Source organism: Phoenix dactylifera, chromosome 2 (genome assembly GCF_051530095.1).
Source record: "Phoenix dactylifera cultivar Ajwa chromosome 2, Ajwa_hap1_PhDact_Kaust_v1.1, whole genome shotgun sequence".
Lineage (NCBI taxonomy): Eukaryota > Viridiplantae > Streptophyta > Magnoliopsida > Arecales > Arecaceae > Phoenix > Phoenix dactylifera.
Window position 1 is genome coordinate 56514760 of NC_143191.1, and position 26489 is coordinate 56541248.

The window sequence follows — 26489 nt, forward strand, 5'->3', positions numbered from 1 at the left end:
GCCAATAGGCACCGTTGGTGCATCTTTTCCTTCCAGGATCATGTCTTCGGCTTCAAACTTTTCCCATCATTATAGCATCAAATGTTTGGCTAAGCTATTAGGGCCGCTTGGCTTTGCTAATAAACTTGACGATATGACAACTAATAATCAGTAAGGGAGTCCATATATGGGTTATAACATTTCAGATGCAAATGATTACTGCTGTAACCCAACTTCCAAGAAGATAGTTGAGATGCATGCTTGAATGATAGGTGACTTGGTTGTCATAATGACATGTTAAGCGCACCATATTCACATGCCATCCGATGCATGATAAGGCCTTTAGCTTCAAAATGAAGATGAGCCAATCCTCATGATGTTATTATTTAGTAGAACAGCTAAATGATATTTTAGGATCGCCATATACACATCCCATCGTATGCATGATAAGGCCTTTAGCATTGAAATGAAGATGGACCAATCATCATATTTTATTATTTAGTAGAATAACTAAATGACTCATGGTATGATTATGAAAATTGCATCTCCACAGGTTAGACTCAGCATCAGCAAGTGATGGAATGAAATTCATGGAATCTAGAAAGAACATACCAAATTAGGAGCAAAAAAGACCAATATGAGCAACAGTAGTGCTGATTTTAAGCCTCATACTGTCTTTCGAACCCTCAGATTCTTATTTTATGAGTTTAGGAGATCTTTTGTAATTATTTTCTTCTTTTAGTGGGTGATGTGGGTAACTGCCAGTTTCCTAACATCTGATGATTAAGATTATATATCAGCAATAACATTTTTTTATGCGATTCCATCTATTCTCTTAACTTATGGAACTTAAGACTTATTATAGTTATCATCTACATGACCTATTGCATTAAGAGGCCCTTCTATCGTTGTTGGAAAATGATGCAATATGGACTCCTAACCACAGCCATGTGATGGCAACCAGTGAGCTGTCTTGCGGAGAAAAAAGACAACTAAAGAAGACAAAAACCAGAGACCAGAGACTCAGCCATTGGAAACCAGAGACCAGAGACTCAGCCATTGGAAACCAGAGACATGTGATGGTAAGCTGAGACACAATATTGGAAACCAGAGACTCAGCCATATCTTCTTCCCTCTCTCTTACTCAGACGAAGAAGATTTTGGAGGATGGTCGAACGTGTGAGGCCAAGAAGGAGAGACCTTGATCTGTGGGAAAGAAGTTCTCCTCAATCCCATCATGTAGGTGGGCCACCACAAGAGGGGAAATAGCATATGAGACCCCTCAGTCAGTCCACCCGGGCCCCACTGCCAACCACCCCAACAAGTAAAGCAAGGAACCCACTTCTCTAATGCGTGTACAGGACACTTGAAATGAATACTAAAACATATTAAAATAAAGGTGCACATGGGAGTATGTCTTCAGCAAAAAAACTGAGTTATTTCACCAACAAATCAACCCTTTGGTTTTTAAGATTCCTGAAGTCCCGGTTTTCGAGTGACATAAAAGAATTTACTGTCCATTTAGAGATTTCACTCGATCACATAGGGGAAAAAAATATTGTAAAGTTAGAATGGTTTAATGTTACCCTCAGGATTTTCTTTTCTTTTTCTTTTGTTTGTGAGGTACAATGGTGTCCAAGTCCTACTAAAAAATACTAAAAGATGTTTGTCAAGGACTGGTGTAATTTAAGTAATTGAGATCTCTGAGCTGCATGATATGTAGTAAAATTGACCATTCTATACTAAGTGGATGGTGATTAAAAATAACTGCTGTCTTTGCCATATGGTACCTTCTCTCAATTTGGATGCGGAAATGACGTGGTTATTTTAAATTTCAAATAGGTTTCACAAGATCTGTACGACTTTATTCATTTAAAATTGCCATAAATTCATTATTTTAGTTCCTTTTGGTTAACATAGAGGATAACATATGTTCCACCAATCCTATATTTTGTGTTCGACTAGTTGATCTTGTTAGTTATAAGTGTTAAATATGCCTGCCATTTTCTTTCTTCTTGTCTAAGATGTATTGTCACGCGCCAAACTCAGAGCGGAACAGATGCCGCATATCTATATAACAGACCATACAAGCATGCAAGGCTGCAGATTATATCAAAGCAATAATAATTTCTAAAAATTTATCTAATCAAAAATTTATCCAAATGATTCTTGCAATAGCTCTAAGTGGCATAAGTTAACAATTCCTAACTACGAACAAAAATCAAATAAAATATTCTAACTAGACTGGCGAAAACTCTAATGACTGAAAGTATCTTCAAAAGATTTAGCGCATTTTTCAAGTCTCGAACAATTATGCATCTGGATCTGAAAAATAAAGAAAATATAATAATGAACTATACTAGCCCAGTAAGCAATATAATATCCCAAAGTAGGGTCAAAGCACACCAAATAATTTAGTTAAAAGCACAAAATAGTAACTAAAAAATAAATTATTTCTCGAATAATGCATATTTCTTTTGAAATATGCTATAGTTTTCATAAGAAATGCCAGAAATTAGAAATTAGAAATCAAACTATGGCCACATAATCCAGTGGTATGGGTCCGAATACACAAAGTACCAAAAATCACTATTCTTAATCACCGGTGGCACGGTGTCCTAAAAACTACTATTCTAGTCACTGATAGTGCGGTGTCGAAACTAATTTCTCATAGATTACAAGTCGACAGGGCCAACAAATAATCTCTATTGGCAGGGCCAGATCAGATCATAGCCATGCTGAGAATGCATATTATAAAACAAAATTTTCATGATTTGCTAGTCATATTTTTCATAACATAGTATATAATATATTTTAAAATAATCATAACATTAACATCCTGATCCGTTTAACAAAGTATAAAATAGATATTATAATCAATATTTAATCAAATAATTATTATTTTACCAAAAATTTAGAAAAAACACTTTGAAGAATTAGGTTACTTATCTCTTATCACTTCAAAATCCCACTTCAACTAGACGGGTCAGGTGCACCTATTTTAATATAATTAAAATATCATTAATTTCATCATCATGTCAGAGGTCAAGCGAAGTCAAAATTAAACACTATTTGAAAACGACCTAATACCCAAATCAGAATGGATGAAAGGAAATGTCAATCAGGTGGTGGTAACCGACTGTATGGGTCGGCCTGAATAAGGTGAACTAAAGTGATCAAGATCATATATAATTTAAGTGACTCAATGAAGATTAATGATGATCAAATTCCAAAGAGATTTGACAATGCCGAGGTAAAGGGCCGGTCTACCATCTAAGTATCGGGACAGTTCAGGATCTCCAAACTGGGTCAACTTGGATCCAAGCAACAAAAAAAACAAAGCTTACACTAGGATCCCTAAGCATGTCTAGAGAGAGAACGAGGGAGAGGAGAGAGAATCTCAGGTCAGGTTCAGCCAGGGTCTAGATTTTGTCCGTCGATAACACAGGTCATCCTGGATCATCAATGTATCTGGTTCACAAGTCAAGTAGAGAGAGAAAGTCCAGATAGAGAGAGAAAGTCCCGTGGAGAGAAAAAGTCCAGCAAGAAAGAGAAAAGAGAGCAGAACTAGAGAGAGACAATTAATCCAAATAAAGAGAGAGACTGAGAAACAAGAGAGAGAATATAGAGAAAGGAGAGAGAAAGAGAGAGAACAGAGAAGAGAAGAGATGAGAGAAGAAGAGAGAGAATATGTTTAAGAGTGATCTCTGCATTGAGTCCATTTGCTCGTGTTTGCAGGGGTTCCTCTGCCACAATCAAAGATCTAATTTGCAAATATACATCTTAATAGACTGAAGACTTTGTGATTTCATCCCTAAATCTCCTAATGGAAGGAAAATTAACTGGGGAATATGGTACAGAGTTTTTAAAGTTAGTTGGTTTTCCTGCATTCAGCCAGAGCACTATTTCTACCAGTGCGAGACATCCTAATATTGCCCCTGTTTTAGGTATTCTGAAAACACCTTCATATGATTATTTATTGCATGCTAAGGCTCCATACACTCTGGAAAATGTTCTGCACTATAGCCCCAAGGCATTGAACTCAGATTGGCACATTAGATTTTTAATTTATCAGGTGCTTTCTGCTTCAGCAAACATGCATGGTTTGGGGGTTGCTCATGGAAACATATGCCCCTCCACCATCCAGTTAACCGATTCATGTTGGTCATGGCTGAGCGTGAGCGATATGTGTCTTCTGAAAGGTCACCTGAGTTTGAAAGAACCTGCTTGTTCGAGGGCATGTTGCTTAATGGAGAACTGTCCTTGTCAAGCTATTTATGCTGATTTGAAGCTGCCAATGTCTATGGATTGGCATTCTGATTTCAAGCGGTGGTGGAGGGGTGAATTTAGCAACTATGAATACCTTCTTGTCTTAGATAGATTAGCTGGGACGAGGTGGGGTGATCATACATTTCATACGGTGATGCCCTGGGTCATAGATTTCAGTGTAAAGCCTGATGAAAATTCTGATGCTGGCTGGAGGGACCTCAAGAAGAGCAAATGGAGGTTGGCAAAAGGTGATGAGCAATTGGATTTCACATATTCAACTTCAGAGGTTCCCCACCATGTTTCTGATGAATGCCTTTCTGAATTAGCAGTCTGCAGTTACAAAGCCAGAAGGCTGCCTTTGAGAATACTTCGTTCCGCTGTGCGCTGTGTCTATGAGCCTAATGAGTATCCATCTAACATGCAAAGGCTTTACCAGTGGACTCCAGATGAGTGCATTCCTGAGTTTTCCAGTGACCCTCGAATTTTCTCCTCTATCCATTCTGAGATGAGTGATCTGGCTGTGCCATCATGGGCTACATCTCCTGAAGAATTTATCTCATACATCGAGCTGCATTGGAAAGCGATCGTGCATCACGAGAAATTCATCACTGGTTCGGCATAACCTTTGGTTACAAGCTTTCTGGCCAAGCATCTATTACTGCCAAGAATGTAATGTTGCCTGCATCTGATCCATTAATGCTGAAATCTATGGGGCGTCGACAGCTCTTTATGAAACCACATCCTAAGCGCCATGGAACGGTACCTCACTCTCGTTATCATAGCCATGAAGAATCATGCAATAAGTATCAAGTTCGAGGAAATGATAATGAGAAAAACTTACGTATGTCTTCTGATAATGCCAGTTGGTTGCACTCTACTTCTCAGGATCATCTCCCTTCAGGAACTGGTTACTTGGAAGATGTACAAGAAGCTTCTTTATTTTGTGAATCTGCACGCTATTTAAATCCAAGCTACCATTATGTAGAAAATTTTTTTGAGAATTTTTCACCCATGGAAGTTCCACTAAATGAGCCTTCAAAATGGAGAATTTAGAATCACCTTCTTGTGCTCCCTCAATTCCATCTGATTTTAATTTAGGTTGCCTTCTTGAATATTTTGAGTCTGATGATAGTGGTTCAATAGGCTTTCAAGAGTTTTTGCACTGGAGACAGAAAGCATCCTCTTTGGGAGTATGTTCTGAAGATCTTGCAGAGGACATATTCTCCATTGGGTGCATACTGGCTGAACTTTATTTGAACAGGCCACTTTTTGACCCTGTTTCATTAGCTGCATACAAGGAAAATGGCATCATACCAGGAGCATTGCAGGAACTGCCTCCACACGTTGCACTTCTTGTTGAAGCATCCATCCAGAGGGACTGGAAGAGGTATTTGACATTCGGTGATTACGAACTATGCTCTGAAATAATATTGGATTAGGTAAAACAGAACAATTAAGATGGACTCTTGACTATATAGAAGATCTCTTACACTGAAACTGTGATTTTTCACAATGGAAGTGGGAGAACTAAACTCCCATATTGGGAGAAGGAAAATGAAATGAAGTAATAACCACGGTGTGTCTCTCTTTATTATTTCCGTACAATATTTCCTTCAAGATAAGCTCATCCTGTTAGTATCTCTAGTATTTTATGCATCATAATATCCGATGCTTCACTGCCTCTCAGTGCTTCATTCTCTGTCCAGGAGACCATCAGCGAAATGTTTTCTGGAGTCGCATTACTTTCCTCCAACAGTCAGGTCTGCATATTTGTTTCTTTCTCCACTTCAGCTGTTGGCTAAAACTGGGCATCGCCTTCAGTATGCTGCTAAGCTTGCAAGTGAAGGAGCCCCGAAAGCTATGGGAAGATTTGCTGCAGATGTGTGCGCCCTACTGCCAACCACCATCACCACCCGAGCATTCCCCTGTTTTGAGATCTACTTCCCCTTCGGAAAGCGCCGCCGCTGCCGCCGCTTGACCACCGGATCGAGTAGTCGCGGCCGAGATTTCCCTTCCACCACTCGCCGGTGAGTCCTCCTCCTCCATGCCTTCGCTCCATTGCCAAAAATAGCCTTGATTTCTTCCCCTGTTTCAACCCTAACTGAGACCACTCTTGGTCTCTTTCTCTTGCCCGTCGCCGCGGTGGCCGCCGGCCGCCACTGCGGTCGGCTGGCCGTCGACCGGGCGACAGTCTCCGGCCACTTAGGCTGGCCACCCAGTCAGCTTCTTCCTCCTCTCGGTTCCTCCTACCTTGTCCGTGGGAGTATGGGGAAGGAGGCCCATCGTGGGCCGAACTGGGCCAAGCTTCGGCCCTGTTCACTATGGGCCCAACTTGGGCCCAGTTCAACTGTGTTGGGCTCAAATGGGTCGTACTCATTATAGGCCCAAATTGGGCCCAATTCAGCCTTGTTGGCATATTTGGGCCGTACCCTTTATAGGCCAACTTGGCCCAGTCCAGCTTTGTTGGGCCTCATTTGGGCCGTAGCCATTGTGGGCCCAACTTGGGCCCACTCCAGCCTTGTTGGGCCCCATATGGGCCATACCCATTGTGGGCCCAACTTGGGCTCACTTCAACCGTGTTGGGCCCTATTAGGATCGTACCCGTTGTGGGCCCAACTTGGGCCTACTTCAGTCATTTTGGTTCCTATTGGGTCGTGCCCAATAGTATATTTGGTTTTACTTAGCTCTGAAATTAATAAAAAAATAATTATATTTAATGATATTTAAATAGGTGAACCTGATCTGCCTACCTGAAATAGGATTTAAGCGTGAAGAGGTAAGTAACCTAATGCTTCAAAGTGTATTTTTTAAATTATTTGGTAAAATAATTATTAGTGGATTAAATTTTCAGATATGTTTTGTACTTAGTAAAATGGGTCAGACATGTTAAATTTCATTTGAAAATTATATTATATGCTTTGAAATCCGTAAAATATGACTGGGCAACTTATGAAATCTATTTTTATATGTATGTATTCTCAGCATGGCTATGATCTGTTCTGGCTTCGCCAATGGGGATTATTCGTTGGCCCTGTTGATTTGTATCTGTGAGAAATTGGTATTTTGACACCGTACTACCAGTGATTAGAATAGTGGTATTTGGACATCGTACCATCTGTAGTTAATAATAGTGGTGTTAGGCACTTTGTGCAATCCATGCCACTGGGTTATGTGGCCATAGCCTATTTGTGTTGGAATTCTGATGTCAGAGTTTTTATGAAAACACTTAGCAAATTTCAAAAGAAAAAAAAATATATTATTTGTGATTTATTTTTTAGTCATTATTTTGTGCTTTGATTAAATACTAGTATGCTTTGGCCCCACTCTGGGGTATTATGTTACTTGCTGAACTAGTGTAGCTCATTATTATATTTTCTCTATTTTTCAGATCTAAAAGCTTGATCGCACAGGATTGGGGAGTGCACTAGATATTGGAAGATTTTGCTCAATTATTGAAATTTTAGCGAGATTAGCTTGGACATTTGAATTATGTTGACATTTGCTATTTTGAAACTTCATAAGATTGCTTTGAATAACTTAAATAATTAAGTTAATTTTAAGCATTTGTATTTGCTTTGATATGATCAGTTGCCTTGCATTCCTGTACGGTCCGCCGTGCGGGCATGCGGCGTCTGTCACGCTCCGAGCACGGGGCGTGACAATGTTCCTGCATGGAGAATTGTCCTTGTGTCTGTGGATTGGCATTCTGATTTCAAGCGGCGGTGGAGAGGTCAATTTAGCAACTAAGAATACCTTCTCATCTTAAATAGATTAGCTGGGAGGAGGTGGGGTGATCATACATTTCATACAGGCCCTGGGCCATAGATTTCAGTGTAAAGCCAGATGAAAATTCTGATGCTGGCTGGAGGGACCTCAAGAAGAGCAAATGGAGGTTGGCAAAAGGTGATGAGCAATTGGATTTCACATATTCAACATCAGAAATTCCCCACCATGTTTCTGATGAATGCCTTTTTGAATTAGCAGTCTGCAGTTACAAAGCCAGAAGGCTGCTTTTGAGAATACTTCGTTCTGCTGTGCGCTTTGTCTATGAGCCTAATGAGCATCCATCTAAAATGCAAAGGCTTTACCAGTGGACTCCAGATGAGTGCGTTCCTGAGTTTTACCGCGACCCTCAAATTTTCTCCTCTATCCATTCTGAGATGAGTGATCTGGCTGTGCCATCGTGGGCTGCATCTCCTGAAGAATCTATCTCATTACATCGAACTGCATTGGAAAGCGATCATGTATCACGAGAAGTTCATCATTGGATCGACATAACCTTTGGTTACAAGCTTTCTGGATAAGCATCTATTACTGCCAAGAATGTAATGTTGCCTGAGAAAATCAACTAGGTTTTGTCACCAAACCACTATAAATTTCTTGTATTTGTTTGCTTTTATATCTTGAATGTTTACTTAGTACATATTTGCTGAAATCATCATTCATCTATTAAGCATTCAATTCCGCTGCATTATTAGTTAAAGATTTTTGAAAAATCTAATTAACCCCTCCTCTTGGGCTGCACAGCTGGGCAACAATACACTTTTTGGATAGGGTGGCCCAATGCATAAGGCTTCTATCATTGCAGAATTTTCGGAGGGTTAGATATGTACTGTTACGCCCTAAATTCGAGACATAACACGACCATGCTACCGAAGGGTGTAGTCCATAATAACATAAAGCCAACTATTACATCTTAGTTTCAAAATCCATCACAAACAAAATATAATAAATAAAAGTTCAATTTCATCATCCATTAAATAAAACCAATACTGGTTCAGAGCATCTAAATCCAAATATAAATACGAAAATCCATAATCCTTAAAATCAGAAAGTCATCAAGCACAAATTCTAGTTAGTTTAAAATACTAAAATTCTTCTACAAAATCGCTAAGCTTATTAGCACGAACTCTAAATTTGAACCATCCTTTATTCCCACTTTCCCAGTGACTCTATTCATATGAAAAGAGAGAAAAATAAAAAAAATATGAGCTACACTGCTCAGTAAGTAAATTTTATACTCCTTATTACTTTTCAAACTTTTAAGTAATCCTGACATTTTTTATTAATTTTCAAAATTTTCACACATTTTCCATGCTTGTGATTTATATGAAAATACGAAAATAATATTAAACATTGATGATATCATGTTTTCTTAAAATTAAGGATCGAGCATATGACATTATGAAAATTATGATTGTTATGAAAGATTGATTCTATGAATGTTTTAATGCTAAAGACTTTTAATGAATTATGGACTCTAAATTATGAAAAATTATATTTTTATTATGAAAAGAATAGTTTCATGATTATTCTATTATTAAAGGGTTAATTATAGACTATGAACTCTTTATAGCCCTTTAGAAATTTATTCATGTATGATTCAAAAAAATATAATTTAAGAAAATATGAATATGGTATCAGAGCGGACCCAACCCATAGCCTACATAGACTAGAGGACACTGCAGTATGAGCCTATTGAGGCTGATCATGGGCTGATTGTGGTGCTTGTGATTAGATTTGAATGAATTTGTACCATTAGTCTAGCGAGGATGTCAAGGCTTAAACGAAAAAAGTATGTGAGGATCTGTACGAGTGTGTGTTTAGTCCCGCATCGGTTATGCACTAGGTAGATTTTGGATACATACATATGACCAAAGAATCTAAATAACACCTTTCGGCTAACTATTTGGGGGGAAGGCTTAGGTTGTGACATATACAACCTTAACTCTGCACATAAAAAAGGCTATTTCTGTATTTTGAACCTATAATACATCATGATGGAGTAACCTTACCATTATATTAAGGCTCACCCTCAACTTAGCATAATAAAAAAATATAATTTATATTCACATTGAGAAAATAGAGTTTATACTCGTCATAGCAGATGGACTCTTGCAGCCAAGCAAGTTTCTATTTTTCATTGAATTGACTGAATTGCATATTACCATTTTCAAGTTCTAGAAAGCATGAAACTCTAAACAACAATATCTGTAGTATTTTTTTTTGAGAAAATGTGAAAATCGCCATCATTCCATTAAGATAATGATGTTAAATGCACAAAGCATTGAGGAAAAACATAAAAGAAAGGTGGGAACGAAGGGGTTAAACGGAGAGCCAGTCATAGGCAAACTTCACACGTAGTTGGCCCTCTACAATCTGAAAAATGGGCCAAAGACAAAAAAAAGCCACGGCTCAGGGCCACCTACAGCCTTGGCAACCTCGCCGGTACAACAACAGTGAAGAAAAAAGATCCTCCTCCCAGATTCAGGACCAAGAAGCATTTGCAATATATCTACTTCGGACCATGTAGGATAATTACGTTCTTTTTTCTTTTTTTTTTTGGTGAAGACGGCAATTCATATAGCTCTAACGTGAGTACAACCTGTCAAATCAGAAGAAAGCAAAAAATACAAATGGGGCGGTAGCTCTACTGTGGATGTCCAGCGGAACTCTCCAGAATGCTGTGCAACATAGGAGGCGACCTAGTCTGCTGCCCTATTCGCCTCTCGAAAAACGTGTACAGCCTAAAACTCATCCATCTCCGTAGCCAACCGGCGGGTCTCCCGAATAAGTGGGTGACCATCTCCGTATCTATCCGCAACCCGGATCCAAGCGATAACAACAGAAAAGTCCCCCCCAAGGTACACCCGCCCGGCCCCGAGCACCCGCCTCGCATAGGATATGCCGGCCCAGGCTGCCCATAGCTCTGCTCCAACAACAGTGAGACCTATCGTGCCTCGGCCGCCCGCTGCAATCAAACTCCCAAAATGGTCTCTGATAACAAATCCAACCCCTTATGATCTCCCATCCATCGCCACACTGCCATCAAAATTCACTTTGAGATAACTAAGGGGTGGGGGTACCCAAGAAACAACGGCAAACCTAGGCGCTGAAACAGCACTGCGGGTACCCCAGATGTCCCTAGTCGTCCCAAGTGAAGGCAAGGCCGCACAAGACAAAACCTCCTCGGTCTGAAGCACAGCTCTCTCCACCACCATCCTCACCGAGAGCCTCCTGCCCTCAAACAGTCGTGCATTCCGGTCCAACCAAATATGGTAAGCCAGATATGCTCTAAGTATTCCAGCCTCCGCGAACCTAGGGCTCTGCACCAAGGCTCGCAACAAGTGTAACAGATCCTGTGTCATCTCTACGAAGTGGGGGATAGGGATGGGAGACCACCTCCAAATCTCCCTCGCCCTAGGGCACTATAGAAGAACATGCCAAATGGTCTCCTCTATATCCGGACACACCTCGCACCCTTGAGGGACCCGTATACCCCACCTGACTAGCACACTCCTGGTGGGAAGGCAGCCCCAGGCCACCTTCCAAATAAAGAGCGCCACTCGCGGGTGAATCCGCATCCGCCAAATCCATCCTCCCTCAATTCGTCTCGCTGGCTCCCCACTGAAAAGAGCCTGTAGATCCGTAGCTCGCACCTGTGATCGGCCCGACGGCGCCCAGACCAACCTGTTAGACTCCCCCTACAATGGCACCGGAAGACCCAAAATCATCTCTGCCAACTGTACCCCAAATACCTCTCGAACCAACCCCTCCCTCCACCTGCCCTCCTCTGGGTCCAACAGGTCACTGACCCTTTGGCCCGCTAAGCGCACCGAGTCCACCATGGTCGGCATACGGCTGATCGGCACTGCGGTCACCCAACAGTCCTCCAAGACATCAATGGAGCGGCCATCACCAATAGCCCATCTGATCTCCGATAGGACCAACCCTGCTCTGGCACACATCTCCCTCCACACCGGAGAGTGGTGGCGGACAGCTCTCACTCCGGGCCCTAAATCCCCATACTTGGCCCTCATTAGTGAGGACCACATACTGTCGGGCTCCATGACATATCTAGCGGCGTGGCAGGCTGCTAAAGTCTCCCTCCGCACCAGCAAAGACGGCACCCCCAAGCCACCACATCTAGTAGGCTGACACACCACCTTCCATGCCAACAGATGAATACCACCTCTACCGCCTTGCCTCCCCCAGATGAAGTTTCTAACTAGCTGCTCAATATTCCTCAGAACCGACACTAGAATGAAGGAATGAGAAAGTAAATAAACAAGGATCGAGAAGAGAATTGACTAAGCCAAAGTAATCCTTCCCATCATAGATAGAGAATGCATCTGCCAACCCTCCATCCTCTGCTTGATGCTAGTCTCCAAGTAGGAACAATCTCTCCCGCGTAACCGCCGGCCAGAAAGCGGAACCCCTAAGTATCTCATCGTGCCATCCTGCTCGCCAACCCCCAAGATCTCATTAATAGAGTGTCTCACCTCCTGTCTGGTCGACGGATTGAAGCAAACTGCAGATTTCGAGAAGTTAACCTGTTGACCAGACATAGCACAGTAGTCCCGAAGAATCCTACCAAGAGCCCGAGCATCCCGACGGGTCGCTCGGGCAAACAGCAAATAGTCATCCGCGAAGAGTAGATGAAAGATCGAAAGGGCATCCATCACTGGCCTGTAAGCCTCCAACTCTTGGGTGAACACAGTCTGATGCAGAGCTCTGAATAATGCATCCGCACAAATGATAAACAGAAGAGGGGATAAGGGACAACCCTGTCGTAGCCCTTCCGTAGACACAAAGTAGCGAGAATGTGTGCCATTCACCAGGATGGCAAAAGAAGGATCCCTGACGCAGCCCATGATCCACCGAATCCATGCTCCAGGAAAATCAAACCCCTGCAAAGACTGGTATACAAACTTCCATCGCATCCTATCGTAGGCCCACTCCATATCCAGCTTGACTCCCATCAAGCTTTTCCTCATCGGGGCCCTCCCAAGTCAAACATGAACTCCTGAGCTAGCATGACATTGTCGGAGATGCTCCGACCGCCTATAAAAGCTCCCTGCTCTGGATTGATCAACCTCGCAAGAATGTCCCGCAACCTGACGACTAGAATCTTCGCTGTAGCCTTGTACAAAGTGGTGCATAGGCTAATCGGGCGAAAGTGACCTGGCTCAGAGGCATCCGGCCGTTTCGGTATCAGGGTAATGAAGGTCCGCTGCCAGTCCGAAGACATCACTGCTGTAGTAAAAAACTATTGTATGGCCGCCATCACGTCCTGTCCCACTATCATCCAGTACCTTCGAAAGAACAACGGTGGAAAGCCATCCGGCCCTGGCACTTTGTCCCCCTCAAGGGACCAGACCGCCTTCCGAATCTCCTCCACCGAGACCAGCCTGATCAACTCTGCAGACTCCTCCTCCGACACCCTCACTGCCGGCGTCAGCATCTCCACTCGGCCCCTCTCTCCAAACTGCTCCGTCCACCTCGCGCTGAAGAAGCACTCCACAATCCTCCGGATCATAACCGGGTCATCTGATAACTGGCCATCCTCACTCCTGATGACTCTGATCCTGTTCTGGTGCCTCCTGATCACTGTCGCCTGATGAAAGTACTTGGTGTTTCGGTCCCCCTCTAAAATCCACTGTACCCTGGACTTCTGTCTCCATAATGTTTCCTGCTGTCTGGGAAGGGAATCATGTAATGCCAGGTGTGATTTAAGCTCCCCCATCATCTCCTTCGATAACCCTCCACTCTGTGCTTCCTGAAACTGTAATCTAGAAATGGCCTCCTCTTCCTCCTCTATTCTCCTGAAAATATTCCCCACTTCCTCCCGATTCCACCTTTTCAACCGCCTCCTAGTCAACTCCAACCTTCGGGATACCCGATACATAGCATCACCCCTAACCGGGGAGCTCCATGCCTCCCTCACCATCTCCCAGGACCGTGGATAACTAAGCCAGAACTTCTCAAACCTGAAAGGGGAACGAACAGGGATATGTGTCTCAGTACTCACTAGTAATGGATTATGATCCGAGGCAATCCTCGGCAGGTGTCTGACATGATGATCTGGAAAGCACTGAACCCACCCAGCTGTAGCACATACTCTGTCTAATCTCTCTCAAACTCGCTCGACGTAAATCCTTCTAGCACAATCAACGCAAGAGGTAGACCGCTGCGCTTCTTTGCAAGGTTCCGACCCACACCTTGTAACTCGCCGGGGATATCTTGATTTGGAGAAACCTTCCTGCGAAAAAGTTGCCAACTAGTCTCTGCATCTTCTAGAACATGCAATTCATATGGATCAATAGATGGGTCGATAGACTTTGCAACTTCAATATTACGGGTAGTAAGGAGTACTCTACTTCCATTGTTTCTATTAGGAAAGACTTGGCATATTCTTTCCCACATCAGAACTTCCCATACGTCATCCATTACAACAAAATACTTTCTGTCTTGAAAAAAAATTATATAGCTTCTCTTTCAGCTATACTTCTGTCATCTTTTCCAAGTCTTCTAAAATATTGTTTTTCGCGATATCTTTTTAATATTGCTTTGACATCGTATTTCTGTGAAATAGTCAACCAAACTGATGTATCGAAAATTTGAAGACTCGTTTTTCATCCATTCGACTTGGTCCCTCACCCCACGCAAGAAAGCAGCTTCTTGGAGGAGAAGGTTGGCAAGCTGAGACACCACACGAGCAACGATAGTCTTAGCCATCCCTCCTTCCCTCTCTTACTCAGACGAGGAACATTTTAGAGGATGGTCGATCGTATGAGGTCAAGAAGGAGAGTCTTTGATCTCTGGGAAAGAAGTTCTCTGCATGCCAATCATCATTTTTGATGACTTTAGCATGATTGGACGAAGGAAGGGGGTCAACGGGGTTCTATGTGGGTCACCACAAGAGGGGAAATAGCATGTGAGACCCCCTCAGGCTGTACTGGCCACATAAAACCCGGGCCCCACTGCCAACCACTGCAACAAGAAAAGCCCGGCCGGAGGACACCTCATCCTCCGACCGGCCCACACCTTACCCTCTCTCCACGTGTCCCAACGTCGCGCCATCAGCTTCTTCCCGGGTCAGCTGTCTAGTCTTGAACAGCAACCAGCCTCACATGACGAGGTGGCCAAAGACAACTGCAAATCAATTGCAAATCATTCTTTGGAGGTAAAATATTCCGTTAACCACCTCATCCATGTCTCCATTCTTTGATAAAAAAAAAATTGCTAAGTTATTCTTTTATAGGCAGCATCTACCTATAAAATAGATGAAAATACCTATGTCTCTCATTTAAGATTATGAGCTGGGGCCACCGCAACCACCGCTTATTCATAGAAATTTTTTTCCATAAAAATACAAGATATTTCATCATAATATTATAAAACAAGTAGCTGAATAAAAAAATATTTTTTAGAGAAGAAAATGCTAATTATTTCTGAGGACAGCTTCTTAGGCCATATTTGGGGAAGCTGTTAGTAGTAGAGCTTTTGGAAGTAGAGCTGTTGGAAGTAGAACTGTCTGAAGCAGAGCGTTTATAAAAAACTGTTTGCTGTTTGGTAACTACATTTCTAAAGTGCTGTGGCACTTTAACATGTGTTTGGTAAACAAACTGAGAAAGTACTTTTGTGTGACAAAATGACCATAAAGGACATTACCAGTATTATACAACAGAGCATAATAAAATATAATATGTATTAATACATAAATATATGATATAGTATAATATTAATGTAATGTAATATAATTGTTGCCCAAGGTGACAACCCAAGAGGGGGGGTGAATTGGGTTTTCTAAAAATTATGTTCCCTAATTTTTACTTTGAATAGAATGCAGCGGAATAATAAGATGTTATTTACTTAAGCTCTAGGCAATTACAAGTAAAGCAGTGGAAGATTAAGCTAGAGCAATTATACTATGGCTTTAGGGTGCAATTGATCTAACATTAACTTATAGTTGTATGATCAATTTTAATCTATGTGTATGGTAAGAATGGAGTGGAAGCTAAGCAAATCACTTATAACTCTATAGAAACAAATCTAGAGATATTACACAATCAAGCATGAATGGAAGGCATGAAATACAAGAGATAAAGCATCACAAACACAAAGATGTATAGTGGTTCGGTGCACCCCAGCACCTACATCCACTCCCCAAGACCTCTTGGAAATTTCACTATAATCCCTTAGATTACAGTCGGTTGTTTTACAAGCTCACAACCCAACTTGTTGTTTTGCGAGATCACAACGAACTCGGTCGGTTTTCACAGGCTCACCGACTAGAACCAACCGATTATTTTCACGGGCTCACAATCCAACCCAGTTGGTTTTCCCAAAGGCTCACCAACCACAACCTTACAATGATTGTTTTCCGGGTTCACAATCAACCCGGTTGGTTTTCCCCAAAGGCTCACCAACCACAACCTTACAACGTTGGTTTTTCCCTTTGGCTCACCAACAAACCTTAACCCCTTGATTCAATCCCTTGATTGAATCAAGTTACAAGATATTAGAACAAGAGTTTAAATCAAATACAAGCTTCTCAAATAAGCAAATATAGCAAATGTAAATAAGTAAAGAAAAGAGAAGAAGCCCTCAAACTAATTTGTAGATGGAGGAACTCGGCTTCTTCTTCACTTGCCCCCTCTTCTGATTTTGCACGAAGTAGAGGATCTCCGAGGCAGCACACGGATGGAGAGGAAGCTTTGGGATTCACTTGGATGCTCTTCTTCTCTCTATTTTACTTTGAATGGCCCTTTTGTGCTTATGGAAGATTTTCCTTGTAATCTCTTTCAAATCTCTTCCCTAAATGTTTTCTCCCACTTCCATACCTTCTCCCCTAGCTCTTCTCTTGATTTTATAGCTTTAGAGGGAGTCCCAACAAAAATCTAGCCGTTAGAGACAAAAATAGAGCCGTTGGAATCAAGAAAAAACTAGCCGTTATGCCTCCCAGCGTGCTCGAGTCGACTCGGCTGAAGTAGGAGTCGACTCGGCTGAAACAGGAGTTGATCTGTGAATAGTAGTCTGCCGGCACTGTAGCTGGGAGTCGACTCCTGAAGTTGGGAGTCGACTCCTGAAGTTGGGAGTCGACTCGAGATCACTGTAGCGCAGAAAATCAACTCTCTGTCTTTTTGTTTGTTCTCAGTCGGAGTCGACTCGTAGAGTCCCGGAGTCGACTCGAGCACTGTTCCTTGAAACTCTAGAGTGCCAGAGTCGACTCGAAACTTCCAGGAGTCGACTCGAGGACTATTCTTTTGAATTTTTCTTTGAATTTGCTCCTTCAACTTGAATTCTTTGAACTTGAAGCTTGGGCCAATGAATTGTAGCTTTCTTCCAACTTTTCTTGAGAACTTTGGAGGCCTTCTTGCATTCTTCCAACTTGCTATGTTCCTTGCAAAATAAATATCTTTCTCCTTGCAACACAAACATTAGTATTTATACTTCAAGGTTTTGTGATCATCAAAATCAATCTTTGAATCAATCTTTGGGTCATCAGTCTCCCCCTTTTTGATGATGACAAAACTTGGAGTATATGCAATATAAAAGATATTGTTTTCTAGAAGTAATACATAGCAAAGTTGCATGAAGTAGAAAACATATATATTTAAAAAAACATACTTCATGATAATGCTTTAGATTTAATCAACTTAAGATAATCAATATATGTCAATTCCAGCTGATTTGTATTCAATTCAAAACATAAAGCATTATGAGCATATACTTAGATATTTCTCCCCCTTTTTGACAACATCAAAAAGATAGGGAAACATTAAGCACAAAGATCAGAATACTCATATATTTCTTTTCCTTATTGTACTCTGATTTGAATGTTAAATTATTGCAAGGATATGAATCATATAACTCAAGGCAATAATATTGGAATCAGATTAATGAGCACAGATCAGAGCCAATTAAGATAATTTCAGAACAGAACACATTAAATGTGATTTCAAGAAGTTTTCTAATTTGATACCACAGATAGTTTTCTATTCAAGTGTAGGTGGAATCTTCCTTAGGTTAATCCAAGAAGTACTACAAATGATATTCAAAGAAAACACGAGTGGAAATCTAACCTCTCTTCAATAATAAGTATGAAAGCTTGTTCATTTAAGACCTTTTGCCCAATCTATTAAGTATTTTATCAAACATGAGAGCAATTTTAGTTAATTTTCAGAGTAAAAGATCAAAACTTATATATTTGAGAGACATATCATCATGTTGGATCATTTAATGTCTTCAAAGTTCTTTTATTTCTTTAGAAAATAAGCACAATTTGATACATATATAAAAATATGAATTGGCACAGAATTGACGTTCTAAAGAGCAAGCTAATTAGGACTTATTAGTAAATTTCAAAATAAATTTTCTAAGAGATACTCAAGACCATTCAACACGTTATTCTCCCCCTTTGTCATTAAGTTAAAGGCTCTTAAGATCAACTTGCAATTTGGTTCATGATTTATGCATAAGATATACTAACCAAATAACACGCCTCAAGGTGTATCATAAAGGTTTTCAGATTTAAATTTCAGATGATACATATTGGAGAGTATTAGGATCACTTTTCATTTAGTATTCTTTCTCTCTCCTTTATAAATTTATGCAATTAAGTTCCATCAGACCTCTCCTTCTGAAATTTTCTTTCTCCCCCTCAATTGATCATTCCATCTAAGAGTTTTAAAATTTGAAGATAATGTTCAATAAAATCGTCAATCTCAAAAATATATTTTCTATAAGTTTCAGCTTATTTTCACAAGACTCAAGGTTTGAGATAAGACAACCTTTATAGAACTCATCTCAAGGTAATTAAAGCATGTCTTGCAATATAAGGAGGTTCATCAAAATCAATCCATAAAGTGCAAGGTATGCATCAAATTGAAGTGACTTTAGGATAAGATACTGAATATCTAAAGCTCCCCCTTAAAAGATGCATTCTTCTTTAATCTTTCTTTTCTTTTGTCGAATTTCAGATTTTAATGATAAACGTGAATAGAGCTGAAACTTTATGATATCAAGAACGTAGAGTGATCTAGAAATATTCACAATTTATAGTAATCACTCTTTTTAATCTTTTAAGAACAAGTTATGCTTTCTCCTAATCTTAGAGAAAATGTATGGAAATATTAATCAAAAGTAATTCATTTGAAGCTTAGTTTCTTTCAAAAGCATTTACATTTTCTTTCTTTTAGATCATTCACTCTATTGATGAAAGTCTTTAATGATATAGGAGAGAAAAAACATATAGATGATCATGGAAGTATATGTATTTATAGAACTCAATTTCTTAATTACAATTTTTCAGCAATGTATACATGAAACTCAATAAATTTTTAAATATTAAAATAAAGTCATATATTTTAAAAATATTTACTTGCAATCAAGATCATTGAAAGACACATCATTTAGACTAATATTGGTACATTTTAATGATAAGAAAAGATATGTTTCGGATGCGTATCGGAGCAATCAAAATAAATTCTGTTTTTCTTACATTAACATTTTATTTAGTAATCATATGGAGTTTAAGCTTTTATACAAAATCAAATTCTGAATTTCATAAAGATTTTCAATAGAGGCCTTTTAAGTCATAATTTGAGATATATATCTTTCACATTGTGGCTCATCTTAAATTATTATGATTGAAAAATACATATTTCAATACCATTAAAGCACTTTCAGAATCTTTATGTTTAATTTTGAGTTTCGATACAAAATAAAGGATATTTTAACAAGTATTAGGACATTATGTATCAAAGTTAGGCGAGTAGAAAGATAGATCAAAATCAATTTATTTTCCCTAAATAGAGATATTCTTCTCTTCTCCTTTCTACAATTTTATTTAGCTTTCAGATTTTAACAATGATTGTGAATGACAAATCTGAAATTTCTTTTCAATAAAACTAAACAAAAGATGTTATGTAGCAATTCATGCATTCAATCAAATTGTCCAAGTATGAAACATTACAAAATATTGAGAACCCATAAATCAAGACATCATACTATATGCAAAATATATTAAGTGTTAAGTCATGCATTAAAATAATAATAACAAGCATGTCAAGGATCAAAGTCAATTCTTTTCAAATACACTCCCCCTATTTAAATATCATCTTGCATTGACTTCATCCTTATGGTGTGTTTCCAAGTGACTAATAATTAGACTTGATTCTTCTTATATATTTTCATTTACTTTGTCTTTCATTTTCAACTTTCTTATGCTTTATATTCTATTTGCTCCCTATCCGGTGGAGTTGGGAAGGGGCACGAGGTACTACCACTAGCCTCCCTCTTGTGCCGTCCCTAATATGCCCTACACCGAATAGTTGGGTCAAATAGTGCCGGGTACTACCACTAGCCTCCCCATTGGCACCATCCCTATGATGAGCAATATAGAAGGATTAAAATGTTTGCTTCGAATTCTCCCTGTTTAAGTGTAATTAATTATGGATTTTATCCCTTCCAAATGTGCCAAATATATTATGCTTGTTTTACTTTTCCTTAAGATTGGAGTATTTGCCTTTGCTTAGATTCTACACCTCTTGAATAATATTCATTTTCTTTTCTTTATCTCTCTCTCTTTTTGTTATTCTCAAGTAATTTACATGAAAGAGCAGAATAAAGAATTAATCTTGTGTATCATATATATGTATATCATGCAAACAACATTTTTATTATGCTCATGGATTCATAACTTCTCACAAGTTATTTTACATCAAACTTTTAAGCATATACTTGTGTATTTCATGGTTATGATATAGGCAAAGAAATCATTTAGTTTAGGCAAACCATGAAACAATTTCTAAGAGCATAAGTCAATCAATATGTATAGAGCCATGATATCAAAAGTTAATAATTAAAGAACTTAATCATGCCATAATAAGACTTAAGTTGTTGACTTTGCTCAAGAAGTATCTAGAATTACCAATCCATTCTGCATTCTTCAGTCAAATACCTACTAGATTTCTTATGTATGAACCTTTGGCTGAAGAAGGTCCTCTCTCTTATTTGCAAGTAAATGTTTATTGTATCTTACATGGAGATATCCTTCAAGTTGAGATCTCTCATTTTCTTGCTCAAGGATCCTGCATTATTAACAAACTCCTTTTCTTTCTTGAAAGAAAGTCATTGGTTTCTTCAAGATACAAAACATTCATCCAACATATTTTTTTTAACTAGATGACTCAATATAAGATATGACAATAGTTGAATATTGAGTCACTTTACGCCAGAGATTGCCTAAATATAAGCAAGCACATATCACTTGAACTAAAGAGATAGTTTCATTAACCAAGATGGTTCAAGGACAAGTATGTGAGGCAATAGGAAGTTTTATCAAGGTCAAATCAATTTCTCAAAAACGATTTAGTTTAGATTTTATTTGCTTAAGATAATTATTAATAAGACATGCTAGCTAAGTTTTAATCAACTTATCTTAAACAGTTGTTTCTATCAAAATTCAGATTATGATTTATTTGTTATCAATAAAATATGATTCATTAAACTTAGATTGAAGGCTTGCACAAGTGCACATAATGAGCATACAATCTGGTCTACTAGCTGTATGATAAAATAATTATTCTATCATGCTTCACTACAGCTTTAAAATAATAGATCTACTTTGCTCATCCTTTTCAAATTCTACAAGATGGGGTTATAGACATACCTTCTTCATGCCAATCTTCTATAAGAGTTTTCTTGTGGACTAACTTTGGTCAATGAAGATCCCCTTTCTTGTTTGTCTTAATTTGGAGTTTGAGAGAAGATGTTAATTCATTCATCATACGTATTTCAAACTCACCTTACATGAGCTCAGTAAAATCTTCATATAACTCTTCATTAGTAGAACCAAAAATGATGTCATCAATGCATATTTTGGGCAAATAAGATATCACAAATTCTTCTTTTTGATGTGTAGATTTATCACTATTACTTTCTATCAAAAAGGTTACTTAAGCTTTTATATTATGCTTTTGATGCTTGTTCCAAATTATATATTGCTTTATCATATTTATAATGAGTGTTTTCAAATATGGTGGTTATTTAACATATATCTTCTTTAATAAAGTAAGCATATAGGAGTCCATTCTACACACTCATTTGATAGAATATAAAGCTCATAAAGCAAGCAAATAATAATGGTGATCTTTACTTCTAATCATGCAAGAATTAAGATCTATTTCATCTTCTAAGCAAACAATTTTTCTTCATTAAATGTATTTCTGAAAAACTCAATTTGGTTATAATTATTAACAAGTTTTTAGATTGTTATATGTAAAAGATTAACCATATACATATATAATTTAATTTTAGTATTTTGATAATAAATCAGTAGTCTCATAAAGAATAAGATACCTTGATATTTTTGCACCTAAAAACTTTTCATTGAATACTCTATATGCATTGCTTGATGAATGATATCCAAGGGTAGACATATCTCTATCAGATTTGGCATTATTTTCATAAGAGCATATTAAGCATAACATGTACGACTGAAAAATGTGAAAGATATGCAATGGTTCATTTTCCATTTTTTCAGAAGATCAAAAGGAGTTTTCATCAAAAAATAGATCTAATAGAAATCATATGTATGACAAGCAGTGATGATAGCTTTTTTTTAAAAATTATTTAAGTAGATGACTATCATACACAATTGTCTTTTTCATTTCTTCAAGAATTCTATTAACCCTATTTTACTTAAGGTGTCCTTGGTGCTGAAATAATTAATTTCTGTATAAACTTTATCAGGATTTTGGTTTTCAACATTGTGCCATGATACTCTTTATCTTCACAGTTTGGAAACCTTTATCATTTGAAACATTTTTACATGATTTAGCAAATACAGAAAATATTTTAATTTTATTTGCCAAGAACAAATCCAATGTAAGCTTTTGAAAACTTAGTGATGGAAACAACAATTTAGAAATTGATTTTTGTTTGTTTCCTTAGTTAGCATGCATAGCAAACTTTGACCTTTCAGAAGATAATCTAAGTAAGCCAATGGCAAGGTCTTTTGAGATTAAGTACATACTAGCATGAGTTGATTTTATATGCCAAAGATGGTTTCTTTAATCTTGGTATTCATAGTGCATATATTCAAAAGCACACCAAGTACACATTATCATATCTATGATCAATAAACAATAATGCCATGGATAAAAAACTCTCAATCAAGCATATAGAGAATTCATAGAGTTATTTTTAATAAATTGATTAATCATTTAGCAACTTATCCAATAGTGAGTAAAGTATACTATAAAATGAAGTGATTTGATTATATTTCCAAAAGTATTTTCTATATCATAAAATTGATCAATACTTGCAATTCATATTTTAATCAAATACTAAGGCAAAAATAATGATGAGATGCAAGGATTACTGATTTCATTATTATTATTATTATTATTTTTTATTTAAAAATTACTTTTCATAAGTATGTTTTAAGTTTCATTTTTTTTGACGTGTGTCTAGAACACCCATTTGTATGAAAGTTCTATTTGTTCCATGGGTATCTTGGCACACCTATGTCTACATCCTCATATTTTTATTTTGGGTACCCAAGCTTACTTGGGTCCTTGAGAGTTAGGACATATGATTCCTTTTGGAACCCAAATTTGTTTAATTGTAATAACTTTACTACTTGATTTAATTATGTTAGAACGATAGGTAAAGTTGTTATGTCCATTCTTTTCATGTTCGAAATATGTTATCTTATTTAATGGTTTGCTTGATAAATTCAAAACATTTTTCTTTAGGGATTCATTGCTAAGTGAAGGAATCAAGCCAAAATTTTGATTTATCAAAATCAGCATGTTGGCTTTCAAACATCATTTTTAATCTTTCTGAACTTACAGTGAACTTGTTAATAAGAGATTTCAGTTGGTTAACTTCTTTACTCAAGTTTTGGTTTGTTTTGATTAAGCTATGATTTTTTTGAATCAATTCTTCTGAATTTAACCTTAAGCTTTTATTTTCAGAATTTAGTTTGTCTTGTATTTCAGCAATAGAATTTCTTTCTTTTGAAATTTGCAAATTTAGCTTTTTAAGATTTTTATTTTTCATAGCTAATTTTCTACATTCACCATACAAATCATGGAAAGCATTTAAAAGTTCATCATAAGAAAATTCTTCATGAAATTCACTAGATTCAGATTTTACTTTATTTTCTAGTGCCATAAAACATAAGTTAGTTACCTCTTGTAGTTCATTGTTGCTTCTAGCTTTCTTGCTTTTTATCTCTTTCTTCCTTTCTTCTTGCTTCCTCTTCTTCTTTGACTTTAGGAAGCTTTTGAATTTTCTTGCTGTTATTTCTTCCTCGAGTCGACTCGAGTTTACATGGAGTCGACTCGACTGACTTGAGAGTCGACTCGAGATCTTCGGGAGACGTCTCGTTCTCAGAGGCCTAAAAGATAATTCTCTGTCTTTTGAATTGTTCTGCCTCGGAGTCGACTCGGGCCTTGTCGGAGTCGACTCGGCTAACTTGGGAGTCGACTCGGAACTACTTGGAGTCGACTCGTTCACAGGGTCTTCAAGAATGTGTCTCTGCCTTTCAGACTGTTCTTCTCTAGGAGTCGACTCGGACAAACTGGGAGTCGACTCGGCTACTGTGAAGGATTCTGCAATCTCATTGTTAGTATGCAATTGAAGCACATGTGAGCTAATCTGAGATTTATCATAAATATTTTCTAAAGTATCCCAGATCTCCTTAGCAGATAAGCATGCAGAAATTTCATTAAACTTCGTTTTATGAATAGCACAATATAATATGTTCATAGCATTAGCATTCAATTGTGCTAAGTCCTTTTCATTAATAGTTTGAGAGAGTGTGTGAAGGTCATTTATTATGATTTTCCATAAATAATAGTTTTGTGATTGAATAAAAATGCGCATGCGTGCTTTCCAATATGTGTAGTCTATGCCATTAAACAGTGGAGGCCTATCAATTAACTGTCCCTCTCCTAGAAAACTATCTATTTGAGTTGTCATGATCTTTGGCTCTTGATCGTGAGATCAACAATTAATCTTGAGCACCTGCTCTGATACCACTTGTTGCCCAAGGTGACAACCCAAGAGGGGGGGTGAATTGGGTTTTCTAAAAATTATGTTCCCTAATTTTTACTTTGAATAGAATGCAGCGGAATAATAAGATGTTATTTACTTAAGCTCTAGGCAATTACAAGTAAAGCAGTGGAAGATTAAGCTAGAGCAATTATACTATGGCTTTAGGGTGCAATTGATCTAACATTAACTTATAGTTGTATGATCAATTTTAATCTATGTGTATGGTAAGAATGGAGTGGAAGCTAAGCAAATCACTTATAACTCTATAGAAACAAATCTAGAGATATTACACAATCAAGCATGAATGGAAGGCATGAAATACAAGAGATAAAGCATCACAAACACAAAGATGTATAGTGGTTCGGTGCACCCCAGCACCTACATCCACTCCCCAAGACCTCTTGGAAATTTCACTATAATCCCTTAGATTACAGTCGGTTGTTTTACAAGCTCACAACCCAACTTGTTGTTTTGCGAGATCACAACGAACTCGGTCGGTTTTCACAGGCTCACCGACTAGAACCAACCGATTATTTTCACGGGCTCACAATCCAACCCAGTTGGTTTTCCCAAAGGCTCACCAACCACAACCTTACAATGATTGTTTTCCGGGTTCACAATCAACCCGGTTGGTTTTCCCCAAAGGCTCACCAACCACAACCTTACAACGTTGGTTTTTCCCTTTGGCTCACCAACAAACCTTAACCCCTTGATTCAATCCCTTGATTGAATCAAGTTACAAGATATTAGAACAAGAGTTTAAATCAAATACAAGCTTCTCAAATAAGCAAATATAGCAAATGTAAATAAGTAAAGAAAAGAGAAGAAGCCCTCAAACTAATTTGTAGATGGAGGAACTCGGCTTCTTCTTCACTTGCCCCCTCTTCTGATTTTGCACGAAGTAGAGGATCTCCGAGGCAGCACACGGATGGAGAGGAAGCTTTGGGATTCACTTGGATGCTCTTCTTCTCTCTATTTTACTTTGAATGGCCCTTTTGTGCTTATGGAAGATTTTCCTTGTAATCTCTTTCAAATCTCTTCCCTAAATGTTTTCTCCCACTTCCATACCTTCTCCCCTAGCTCTTCTCTTGATTTTATAGCTTTAGAGGGAGTCCCAACAAAAATCTAGCCGTTAGAGACAAAAATAGAGCCGTTGGAATCAAGAAAAAACTAGCCGTTATGCCTCCCAGCGTGCTCGAGTCGACTCGGCTGAAGTAGGAGTCGACTCGGCTGAAACAGGAGTTGATCTGTGAATAGTAGTCTGCCGGCACTGTAGCTGGGAGTCGACTCCTGAAGTTGGGAGTCGACTCCTGAAGTTGGGAGTCGACTCGAGATCACTGTAGCGCAGAAAATCAACTCTCTGTCTTTTTGTTTGTTCTCAGTCGGAG

The 26489-nt window shown here is 38.4% G+C and overlaps 1 pseudogene across 1 annotated transcript; it reads left to right on the forward strand.

Moving 5' to 3' along the window:
• Positions 1–3708: 3708 nt before the first annotated feature.
• Positions 3709–7033, forward strand: LOC149768443 (protein GFS12-like; annotated as a pseudogene). Its single transcript, XR_016399626.1, has 3 exons — positions 3709–5635; positions 5955–6275; positions 6980–7033. The product of XR_016399626.1 is annotated as a protein GFS12-like (transcript).
• Positions 7034–26489: the final 19456 nt, after the last annotated feature.